General features: G+C 45.4%; 1 pseudogene; it reads left to right on the top strand.

The window, feature by feature from the left end:
• The first annotated feature begins 240 nt into the window (after positions 1 to 240).
• Positions 241 to 519, top strand: LOC144243662 (large ribosomal subunit protein eL43 pseudogene; annotated as a pseudogene).
• Positions 520 to 12586: the final 12067 nt, after the last annotated feature.

Below are 12586 nucleotides of genomic sequence, written 5' to 3'. Positions count from 1 at the left end.
AAATAAGAAAGGAGAGACCTTGACCCAAAGACTCAACCATTCTAGGTCCTATAGATGAATCACTGGTGTGGAAACATAGGCAATTCAATTATACAATTAATTATTCTTATGTAAATATATGTTTACATGCAAGTTTCAGATGAATGCTGAGTTCTCCCAGGGTCACTAGTGTTTCCTTTCTTCTGGACTGTCTTTTCAAGAATGTTTAGCTCTCTAGGCTCAGACCTAGTTTGCGGCAACATGGCTAAATGCACCAAGAAGGTCAGAATTGTCAGTAAATATGGGACCCATTATGGTACCTGCCTCCGGAAAATGGTGAAGAAGATTGAAATAAGCCAGCACGCCAAGTACACTTGCTCCTTCTGTGGCAAAACCAAGATGAAAAGATGAGCTGTGGGGATCTGGCATTGTGATTCCTGCATGAAAACCTTAGTGGGTGGTGCCTGGACCCACAACATCACTTCTGCTGTCATAATAAAGCCGGCCATCAGAAGACTGAAGCAGGTGAAAGACCAGTAGAAGCTCCACACTTGAAGCATTGCTATCCTATAATAAACGGGTTAATTGATATAACAGAAAACACAATAATAACAAAAAGAATGTTTGTATAATGACTGGCCTTGAAAGACGTACTAGCTCTGAAACACAGGGCAAGCAAGCTTACTGCACCTTGTAAAAGAATTAGATTCCCTAAGCTTAGAGTTACTCTCCTCTAACTCAACCCACTACATGTACACGTGTCACCTAGCCCTCTTCTCAGTGTCTTGTGATAATTGGGGCTGACACCCTGCTGACACTCTGGCTACTACTATCGCCGTGAGTAAGAAAGCCTTTGTCTCTGATCCAGGAGTTTTGTGTCTTCTGACATCCATGAAACTGAGGCCGGCTCACTTGTGGTCATGCTGACTTGCACGTCTCTTTCCTTATGACAGTGAATTGAAGGCCTGGTTTGCTTTCACCTGCTGGCATCGCCAATTCTGATTCTACCAAGCTGAGGGCCAGTTCCTGGCCTCGGAGAATGAATTAACAGAGACGTGTAAAGACCTTCTAGAAGACAGAGCCAGCAGTGGTGTTCTTAGAGAATTTATATGAAATCAGATTGAAAGAGTTCCTTCACTGGCCTTTTGCATTAGTCAGAATCCAATCAGGAGACAAACCATAGCAGGCATTTTTATGAAAAACTTAATATGAGGAATTGTTAGGTTATTAGGGAAGAGAAAAGGCAAAGAGGGAACACCAGGGTTTCATAGAGGTAAGAATCACGGCAATCACCCCTAGGGCTGGGGTAACAAAAGTCAAAGGCTGGGAGTTTTTGAAACTTAGAAGCTTGGAGGAAGGCTCTGCTGAGCTGGTTCTCAGACCTCTGGGGAGGGGATGCTGGCCAGTTAGTGTGGGAGTCTCCGAGCAGGGAGGGGTGATGATGATCAGTTGAAGATGAAACCGTTGTTGCTGCTGGGATGAAGAGTGCTGTGTGGTCATGGTCACACTCGGGAACTGGAAGTAAACAACTTCCAAGTCTCCTCCTGCTGCCTCCTACCGACAGAACCAAACAGGGAGGCAGCTGGCAAAGAGGCGTGGCTACAGAGTGATGCCCCGGCATCACAGAGCAGAGAATGGAAAGAACCAGCACAAGACTTTTAAAAGCCTGTTTGACCAGAGGTTACAATATGAGAGAAGGAAATAATTTGTTATCTGGGGGCAGTTGGGCAATTGCCTGAAGAGTCTCCAGCAGTAACTTGAACTTAATATCTTTGTCTAGGTCAGGGAAGGGAGTAGCCATGGAAGGCTGACTTGGACATCCTGTATTATTACTTGGTACTATGGGCAATTACCTGGCCATTTTGTGGGGTACGCTGGATGGAACATGTTCATATGATTCAGGGAGATAGGCCCACTGACAACTTTATTAGATTGTGTTACACTTTTATGGGCTTGTGATACAGCTTGTGCAAATTCCCATGTCTGCCCACACCCTGATAAAGACTCATACCTTTTTAAGAGACAGAACACCACAGATGTTTGATTATATTTCACCCGTAATTTGTGGTCCACATGACTTCATTGTATATGAGCTGATTTATAAGCTGTAAAGCATAATGCAAATGACAAGTGGTATTTATTATTTGTATTCTTTCTGGTCCTTGGCTGAGTTCCAGAGAGGTTTCTGTATCCAAGGGAGGATTTCAGAGGAGATAAAGAAAACAGAGCAAAAGCTCAGAACTTAAAAAATTAACAGGGTGGTTTTATAGTTTTAAGATTTGGTGTTTATAAATAAATAATGGTCCTCCTGACCATTCTTTTTTGTAGTCAGAATTTGGACCCAGATAACTTGGACAAATATTATCTCAATACAGGGCACTGGTCCATGTATTGTTGCTGTTTTAAAACAGCAGTGACTGACTTTGACTATGTAAGTATTTGAAAGTTTAATAATGGACATGTTTTTCAAACTTCATTTATTTTTAATTGAATGGAATGTATTTAGAGTCTGGTACCAGAAACTGGACAAAAGCTCATGCCACATCAGGCTTTCATGGTGGGTATTGGTGAGGTCTGAGGTGTTCCAGGTGTCAATCTGGGTCTAGGTAATGGGCATGGTTAGAACGGGGTGTTGTTATATCAGCCTTCATGATACCTCCCCAGTTTATTTTGTTCAGATTATGAATGTGGAGAGGCCTAGTTCATTCTTATTATTGCCTTATGACTTTTAACTTAATAGTTATAAGTGGGGTGCCTGGGTGGCTCAGTCAGTTGTGCATCCAACTCAGTTTTGGCTCAGGTCATGATCCCAGGGCTGTGGGATCAAGCCCCATGTCAGGCTCTGCACTGAGCATGGTGCCTGCTTGAGATTCTCCCTCCCCCTCTCCCCCTCTCTCCCGCTTGTGCTCTCTCTCTCTTAGGAAAAAAAAAAACAGTTATCATAAGTGAGAATTTAATTGAATCAGTAGCTGGATAAGATATGCATATATAATAACTACTCCTCAAACAGAGCCAGGAAACTTTTTTCCCCCCAAACATATAGTATGCACACACTTCTGAAATGCGTTTGCTGTGTCCCTAAATTTAACAGGAAAGAAGGCCTGAGGAAAGATACCACATGAAGTTAAACAGGTTACTGGAAACTGTCTTGACTGGTGGATTGGAATGGCCGCTTCCCACTCTCCTAATGCAAAGGTCTTCAACATCAGCGTCATTCCTCTGCTATATGCCTATCTGGGTGCAGCACTATCCCAGCCCCTCGACAGTCTTGGATAAAGGACATGGTCACTGCTGTTTATGTTAACACCATATGATAAGTAAAATGAATGACATATGAACACTTCAGCAAGAAGGGGAACTGGAACATTCTGGGGAGGCCTGTCATCAGGTGGTTTCAGAGTGGTTTTGAGTGTAAAGGACAGCACATGCTCACATAGGCAAGGTAGGAAGGATGGTTCCGACACAATGAAGGAAGAATCCACATTGCCGAGCCATAGGTGAGGGGCCGGTCTGGAAAGCAGAAGGAAGGAGTAAGGAGAAGCAGGATAATGTGTCTGGGCCTGAAGAGGTGTTTTGAAACTTCCAGAGATGCGAACTCTCTGGGGAATCAGAGACCGAGGGTACAGACAGTGGCCAGACCATATATAAACATAGAACTCTGACCTACATCTTGCACCAGCCTCCCCAGGGAGGCAACCCATGCTTTCCAAGAAAACACCCAGGAAGGCAGCCTGCTACAGGTCAGGCTTGTAAGAAATCAGACTATTATCTCTAGTAACAATCCAGGAAGCTAAACACTAACCCCTGCAACAATCAGCCCCAAATGGCCAGAACTTGATTCATCACTGACAACTGCCCTATGTTATCTCCACTTTCAACTGAGGACCAATCAGAGAAAGCTAAATATGCACCCCCTAACCAACCACATAGGACGGCCTGCTTCTAGTTAGCCTGCCTCTAGCTTCCCCAGCAGCCTCCAATCTGGGTGCACCTGAAGACTTCCCTTTGTTTCACTATAAAACTTACCCTCTCCTCTGCCTGCCGTTGAGTCCCTGCCAGAATGCAAGTGACAGAGGCTGGCAACCTTGCTACAGCGAGCTCTGAACAAACAGCCTTTGCTTTTCTCATTTGGTTGGTCTTCCTTTATTTCCACAGGAATATATTGCTGCCGCCCGGTCAGATTCATGTGCTGCATGGCTTCCCCCTTGCGTTTCCGTTTCCACTTTAACAAGCATCGTTTGTCCTTTGTTTGGCATTTTTCCCAGAGAAATAATAGAAAAAGCTAGATTAACAACAGCAGTGTCGATGTGAGTCTGCTTTTTGAGGGTCACTAGGAAATGCTGTTGAGTGTCTCCTTTTAGGTAGGGTGGCAAGAACACGGGCTCCAAAGGCACGCACGGGCAGTGGGAGACAGCGCTGTTCGGATGTGGTCTGAATAGCTTTATAATTTTAAAGGATTGCTAAGGGGAAATTCAACTCCTCTTAACTTACCCTGTACTTAGTAGTACATCCCAGTCCTCTTTATAAAAGTTTTATTATACTAAGAGTGGCTCCAAAGAAATATATTGTGGTTCCACAGTGTCTAATGGTTGGGAACTATCTTTCAGCTGCATGGAAGTTAATTATATGTTCTACTGAACGCCCCCTCTTGAAATCGCATTTGCTTAAAGATTTGGGGCAATACTTACTTGGCCTGCTTTCTAATTTGCTGAGTCTCAGCCATCTATGTGTAATGGCAGAAAACAAAAATCATAAAACATTGACTATAAGAAGAATTCCAATTTGTCCTGTTTTCTGTTTATAATGCTAATATGTCATTGCTAAACACCCTAGTCCCAGCCTTCTGATGTTTGGGTTGAAGCTGCCACTCTGTGCTTGGGAACAGTAAGTTAACAGCACAGGTTCTGAGAACAGTGAATGGTCAGTAAACATGACTGACTGATAAGAAATCCTGGTATCTGCTCTCCTTGTGCCCTGTGATCACATCAGGTGTTTGACATGCTGTGGCTGCAGAGCCAGCTCCCGTCACGGCGTGGACACACGAACTGGGAAGTGAGGCCGGACGTGGAAGCCCACGCTCCTTGGCTTGCATGCGAAGCTTCCTCAGTCTCCTCAGCTTAACCTCTTGGCATTGTCTTCCTTAGGAGCCTCCATTCCAGACACACTGTGCCCAAGTGTGTCTTGTGGGTACTTACTTCGGGCTTTTGCTCATGTTACATTCTCACACGCCATGCTCTCCCCACCGCCTACACCTGCCCAAAGGCTCCTCATGTTTAGGAGCCCAACTCAGATTCTACGTACTCTTTGACATTTCTGTGATTGCCCTTACAGGAAGTGATCTTCTACCTCTCAATTCTCGTAGTAGCTATTGTCCAGACTACCCAGAGTGCCCTTCAACCACACACCTGTGTAGCTGTCTCCATGCGTTCATTTGCCCAACAAATATTTACTGAATGCCCACTAAAGCCCAAGTTTTGTTTGAGGCAGGGGATATATCAGTGATCAAAACAGCAGAAATGTTTGCACTCCGGTAGGAAAGGCAGATGATGAACAGATACATACATACATACATACATACATACATACATACATAGTATATCAAGTGCCAGTAGGTGCTCATGAGAAAAGGCAAGGCAGGAAAAGTCAGGAAAAGGCAGATTACTGACATTTGGGATAGGGTGGTCAGAGAAGGTCTCACTAAAATAATTTCTAAAGGATTTGAGGGGGGTCAGGGAGCAAGCTATGGAGATGTAGCTGGGATAGCTCTTTCCTTCCCACACAGGCACAAAGGCCCTGAGGTAGCAGCATAGCTAAAGGATGTGAAGATGACAGGAGAGTCGTGTGGCTGAAGCCCAGTGCACTTGGTTGAGGGAAAGGGGTGGTTGCCATGCAGTGCCTTGTAGATCATAGTTGGGATTTTGACTTCTGTTCTGTGTGAGATGGGAAGCCATTGGAGAGTTGTGGGGAGAGAGATGACATGATCTGATTTGTTTTAAAAGAAGCCCTCAGGCTGCAGGATTGAGAATAGGCTGTTGGGGTGGGGAGCTTGTGGGTTGAAGCTGGAGTGAGACTATTTCAGTGATCCAGGTGAGAGCTGATGGGGATTTGGGTCAGAGGAATGGGGAGAAGTGATCAAATTCTGGATATATTTTCATGATTGGGCCAATAGGATTTCCTGAGGGATTGGATGGAGAAAGAGAGAATGGAATCAGGGGTGATTCCAGATTTCTGGCCAGAGCAACTTGGAGGATGTTGCTGCCATTAATGCAAATGGGGACGGTGGCAAAAGGAGCTGACTGGGGGGAATGCGGGTGGTGGATGCTCTCGGGCTCAGTTTTAAACATGTCCATTTTGGGGGCACCTGGGTGGCTTAGTTGGTTGAGTGACTCTTGATTTTGGCTCAGGTCATGATCCCAGGGGGATGGGAGCCTGCTTAAGATTCTCTCTCTCGGGGAACCTGGGTGGCTCAGTAGGTTAAGCCCATAACTTAGACTCAGGTCATGATCTCAAGGTTCGTGAGTTCAAGCCCCATGTCAGGCTCTCAGCTGTCAGCACAGAGCCCACTTCAGATCCTGTCTCCTCTTTCTCTCGCCCCTCCCTGGCTTGTGCTTGATCTCTCCCCCCCTTTCTCTCAAAAATAAACAAACATTATAAAAAGATTCTCTCTCTCTCTCTCACTATGCCCCTCTCCCATACTTGCATGCTGTCTCTCTTTTTCTAAAATAAAAAAATAAACATGTGCAATTTGAGATGCTCAGCAGTCATCCATGTGCAGATCACAAGGAGGCTGTGGCTTCAGAAGGGCAGAATGTCTCCTCGTGAATCTGTGCCTAGGTTGCTGATTGCATGAATCAACTAATTAATCATCAGGAAACAATGACTCTGAAGAGAGGTTAGGGGAAAGGGTTACAAGATTTTTCATCCTAGACTGTGAGAGAGGGAAAACATAAATTTGTTTTTGGATAGTCCTGAAAACGGTATTTCTGAAAATGGGAAGATGATGAGAGAGAAGGGGCCAGGGTGCCATGCCTGTGCCAATGTCAGCATGTGTGAAGCCTTAGGTCACGGCATGCTTATTTTCATTGGTGTAAGAAGAGTCTGTAACATCTTTACTCTCCCTCGAAGATGCCAGCAGGCTTCAGAATGCATGTTGTCATTGTGGAGGCATTGTCATTGTCAATGACAGTCTCCGGTTCTATACACTCTGTATAATAGTAGAGGCAGTTAGATACTAAGAGTCCGGATTAGGAATTCTTGAATTCTGCTTCTACCATTTCTAAGATATAAGACTTTTAGCAAGTTGCTTAACCTTCCTGTGTTCAGTTTTCTAATCTGTAAAATGGGAGTAATGTTAGTATGTATCACATTGAGTCATGAGAGTTAAAATGTTAATATATTAAAGTGTTTAGTATTATCTGGCATGTGGCGAATCCTATATGTGATAGCTATTATTTTGATACCAAGCACTGTCAGATATATACCGGGTGCCATGATGAACATTGGACTTGACATAGTTCCAGGCTGTGGATCTGTTGACGGTAATTGAGACAGATTATCTCAAGGGGAAAGAAGAAAATGAGTTTAGAAAGCTCACTCCACTCAGAACTGCTGGTGGGAAATTCAGAAATGAACCAGAAATAGTTTTAACCTCCTATACAGCTTGATTTCCACCTAGCACTTAAGTGGCAGAGTAAACTAATTGAAGGTCTCAAAGGGCCATAAATTCAATAGTTGAACAATTGCCACATAGAAACTACAATGCTGAGCACAGTTTCTAGATGCCAGGCCATGGAGTGCCTGGATTCACACCACCCCAGAGCGTGGTTCTCCAGAAAAATGAGAGAGGTTCTGTCTCTGCCCCAGGGCTCATCTGTAGTAGGAAGAAACATGCAGGGTATGAGGATGGTCTGCCAGAGGACTTCTTGTCTTCTGTGAGCAGAGCAGATGAAAGGAGGGCATTAGGAAAGAGTATCTGCGAGGTGGGGAAGGATATTAGTAGACAGCGCTGTGGTTTCTCGTTCTTTGTTGTAGTTGATCAGATACTGAAATGATGGCCCACTGAGACTCTTCATTGCCTCGCCACCCACGTGCAACCTGATGACTAAGACTATTTCTCTGGGACTGAATGATCGATTCCTGAATGAATGAATGAATCAAGATTGTAAGCAACCACTCAGACATTTACTGAGTGTTGCTGGTCTGTCAGGGAAGGTACCAAACGGTGGAGCTGTGTTTACCTGACTGAATTGTTTCTTCCTGTGATCTGTTGATTTAAGGAATAAATAACCCTTATATGAGGGTCCCCAAAGATATTTTAGGAGATTGATTCGGTCAGTAAATGGTTATGTGTGCCAAGCAGCGTGCCAGAAGCTGGGGATACAACAGAATAGAAACCGGACCCTGTGATCAGGAGTTTACAGGCCACCATACACAGGAAAGCAGGGAGTTCGTCCAGATTAATGGGGTGCATGCACACCACAGCACCTAACCCATTTTCAGGAGTTCAAGGGTATTTGCCCTGAGTCATAGGACGAGTAGGAGTCACTAGATTTGGGGTAGAGGTGAAGGGCAGAGTTATGTAATCTAAACTAGCCCTAAGGAAACTGTCATCCCAGTGGCCCCCTGAGCTCAGATCCAATTTTAGAAACTGAACCTAGTGTTAGGCCATGAAGATTAACTCACCCCAACTGGTCAGCAGGGGCAGGTGCTGTTACCCAAAAGAGCTTTGAGGTTAACTGTGTGCTGTAGCTGGGTCTGTGCTGGCCAGAGCTCTACCCAGGAGAGTGGAATTTAATTGGTGCTTATTTCCAATGCCCTTAGAAAGGGTGACTCCTGGGCGCACTGAAATGGAAGCCATCCTAACTCCTAAGTGATTGGCAGGCAGAGACCTGAATCGCACCCAGCACTTTGGCTAATATAGATGCCCGGCAAGTACAAGATGTTTGGGGCTTTTTCCCAGTATCAAATGAGGCTAGAGTGAGGCAGCCTTAGACGCATGGGAACAGGAAGAGCTGTTCCTGTGTCAACAAGGAGACTTATTTTCTGTGTGCAGAGCTAAAGAAACACAGCTCACTCACTGGTCTGGCTAAACTTCAAAAATGTGTGCGTTTTTTTCTCCTCCCAGGAACATTTTGTTCATGCTGGTGCTTAAAAGGGGGCAGCTTTCACACAGAAGTGCAGCAGGAAGTATTTAAGTTGGTTAAAAGGAAGGACTATTTGGTAGAATGATTGAACACAGGGCTGGGTTCCCAGGGGGATTATGGAGTCCAATTTTTATTCATGGACTTTCCTATTAAATAACTCAAATAATAAGGGTGGCAAGGCATTTTAGCACACGTCACCATTTTTTAAAGGCCTGCATTTTGGGATTCAGAGGAAACGGGAGTGACTTGTGACCAGCAGGACTCAAGGTGGCTTCATGGGGGTGAGCCTTGGAGTTGGGGTCAGATGTGGAGAGAAAAGAGGGGAGGGCAGTACAAAGAGAGGTGGAGTGAAAGGGTCAGGGCGGGAAAGCACGAGGTACACATGGGACAGAGCATGGAGGGTGATTTGGAATGTGCTCGCTGAAGAGGGACAGGGAGAATAATATTAGCCGGGAATGGGAAGGCTGGGTTATGGGAAGTGTGAAAGCCTTGGGCAGGGGATTTAGATTTTACCTGTCAACCTAAAATTGTCAGGAGGCAATAATTAAGCAAGAGTGTGCTTTCACAGGGATCAAAGACCTGCAATTCAGGGTACACAGACTTTCATAGCAACCCAAGTAGTGTCCCATTAGGGAGCAAAAGTAGGGATTTTTAAAGCAAAAAGGGAATGCTTGTTTACAAAGAGTTTTTTTTAAGTTTAGTTATTGAGAGAGAGAGAGAACAGAAATGGGGGAGGAGCAGAGAAAGAGAGAATCCCAAGCAGGCTCCACACTGCCAGTGAGGAGCTCGAACCCACAAACTATGAGATCATGACCTGAGCCGACATGTGACTGAGCCACCCAGTGCCCCTACAAAGGGTTTTTGATTGGTGTTGGTGGCAGGAAGCTAGTCTTCACTGAATATAATTGGTTGCTAAGGCTCTCACTAAGCAAGCTCTCTTATGGGAGCAAATTACAGGTGTTGGGGCTCAGCCCTTGGAATATTTGCAGTTTGGCTCAATTCAAAAGTTCATGGTTCCACTAGTGATAAGGCCTATCTCCTTAATGGCCTCCTGACTCCATTTTAAAACCCCTTGACATAAATGACCCCATTTAATTTCACCTTTCACAAACTCAATAGGCAACTAGAAGCCATTTTTTTTCCAGGGTTTTGAGCAGGAAAGGGAAATGATGGACATTGTGCTTTAGGGATCATGGCCTTGTAGAGACTTACAGGTTTAGGGCACTTAGTGATGTAGTTCAGCGCTTCCTAAACACCAGGGGCGTCAGAGTCACTGCAGTGGGGCGTGATAAGGAACATCTGTTGTAAGGTGGCCTACAGGACTAATAGGAAAACACCTGTCCCTGACTGATGAGGAAGGCGGAAGTCACGCGCTATAAATTGTTCCCTCTGCTAATGCTCTGGGCTCAGACCTCTGGAGGATGATCTCCTCTGAGCCCACCGGTGTAAAAAAAACCTCCTGCCTTCCAAGATCTCCGAGGGCCACTTGGTTCTTCCGCCGGGTGATCCAGACCAGATTCCGTAACAGGAGTGCTGCTTAAAATGCAGACTCCCGAGTCCCCCCTCCCAGAGGTTCTTGTTCGGAAGTTCTGAGCAGAGTTAGGAATCTGCAGTTAAACTCTGCCACTGGTGATGCTGGTGCAACTGGTGTAAGACGCACACCAGAAGAACACTGTTGGCCTCCTGGGAGACACTGTCTAAAGGCCCCAAGCAGGGAAGCCTCTGGTAAAGCCACAGAGAAGCACTGAGAAAGAGAGTCAGCCCTAGAACACATTCAGGGCTTATGATAGTACCAGTCCAGTAGGAACTTTCAGTTCCCGATTCTCTTGCCCTCCCTACAATCCAATCTTGGAAGGCCTTGGAGCCTCAGAAGGAAGAAGGCCATGGAGTAAAATAAGAAGTGGATCACACCCTGTTCCCTCGACAGTAGACCTTGGCCCAATGTTGTGCTGGTAAATATTTAACCAGTACGCCACTATTTTTTAATCAGCACACCATTTCGCCAGGTAAAAAGCCCTGCCTTGGTGCATTTGCCTATTTCTGTGGTGTAGTATTCCCAGCATGGCGATCTCAGAACACCAGTGTGGTGTCACTGAACAGAGATGAGAGAAGCCCGCAGTTGGATCATATGAGCTGATAGGAGCCAGAGCAGCTCACACCAGTGTTCCCAGCCTGAAATCATGCTCAATCTGGGATGGTGGGGCAGAACTATCCAGAATGAAGATTGAGTTGTTGAAAAGCGTATCGTCCTGGACTGCACTTTTTTATTTAAAGTGACCATAGGGCTTTCTGTTAGTGCCCAAGTTTTCACCCAGTGGCAAGGAGAAAAACTGAATAAATTTCAGCTTGGGGACAGTCAAAGACAAAAATAAAATTGCATTCTGGTCATATCCTAAAGATGGTGCCTGTCCAACATATGGGTTACACTGGGAACTTTTATCTTAAAAACTTGCAAGACACTTTAAAAAAAGATTATCATTAAATGGAAGTACAAAACTGAAAGGTACATGAGAAATCTTGGCCCTAAATTGAGAAGCAGAAGACTTAAGGGATTCTGTAATTGATGAGGTTTATTTTGGAGACTTTTCTTTTAGTGTTCCCAAACAGATGTCCCCAAAAGGAAGACAACTGTGTCACTGATTAAAAAACAAACCAATGAAACTGCTCAAAGATGCTAACATAGTTCAGGAAGAGCCACCAAAGACTGGGAGAAGGCCTTTCTCATAGGTATAATGTGAGGATTTCAAGTGCAGACGTATTTGAATGTGTCTAACACACATAGTAGGTCTGCAGTCAGTAGGTTCTAGGTTTTCTTCAGAGCTTAAGTTCCGGTGGTGTTGGGTTAGGGTCCCTCCTTGTTAAGGAGCTTCATTTGTGTTAATCAACGGTGGGCAGAATAGTTTCTATTTCGGGTGTCTCGTCGCCCCTCCCCTCTTGCTGATGAATGCCACAATTGAAGCCTTAGAGAGCCTCAGTTCGGGGCAGAGCCAGGGCCTTCCACGTTCCTTTGGCAGGTGGGGAGTAGGCTTTTAAAAGGGCTCCAAAGTGTCCACGCTTGCAAAAACAACTTCTGTGTAGCTTAAGCCACAGCGAGGACACCAGAACCATAGCTCCCCTACCCTGGCTGTCCCGAATAATTGACTCTTTGTATTTGCCTAATCCAAACAGTAGGTCGCTAACGCATAAACTGCTCCCCATGAAATGCTCCTTCAACCCGAGGACGGGTTGGAAACCACAAAGAATTTCCATCAACCGGGACTGCTTGCAGGAGGGGCTTTCTCCAGGTTTAGAAGCTACTTTTGCAAACCACCATCGCCTACTTTTGGTGACACAAATCCTGCCTTTGACCACTGAGTCAACAGAACCTGGAATGTTTCGGGCTTGCGGGCAGCCCTTGTTCCTGTTTCTTGGGAGGAAAAATCAACTTTGCGCGGCCGGGCGGGGGCCAGGCGCGAGCGGCGCGG

Source organism: Crocuta crocuta, unplaced genomic scaffold (assembly GCF_008692635.1).
Source record: "Crocuta crocuta isolate KB4526 unplaced genomic scaffold, BGI_CrCroc_1.0 scaffold586, whole genome shotgun sequence".
In the NCBI taxonomy this organism is placed as follows: domain Eukaryota; kingdom Metazoa; phylum Chordata; class Mammalia; order Carnivora; family Hyaenidae; genus Crocuta; species Crocuta crocuta.
Note: the sequence above shows the minus strand (reverse complement) of the source record. Positions and strands in the feature narration are given on the sequence as shown.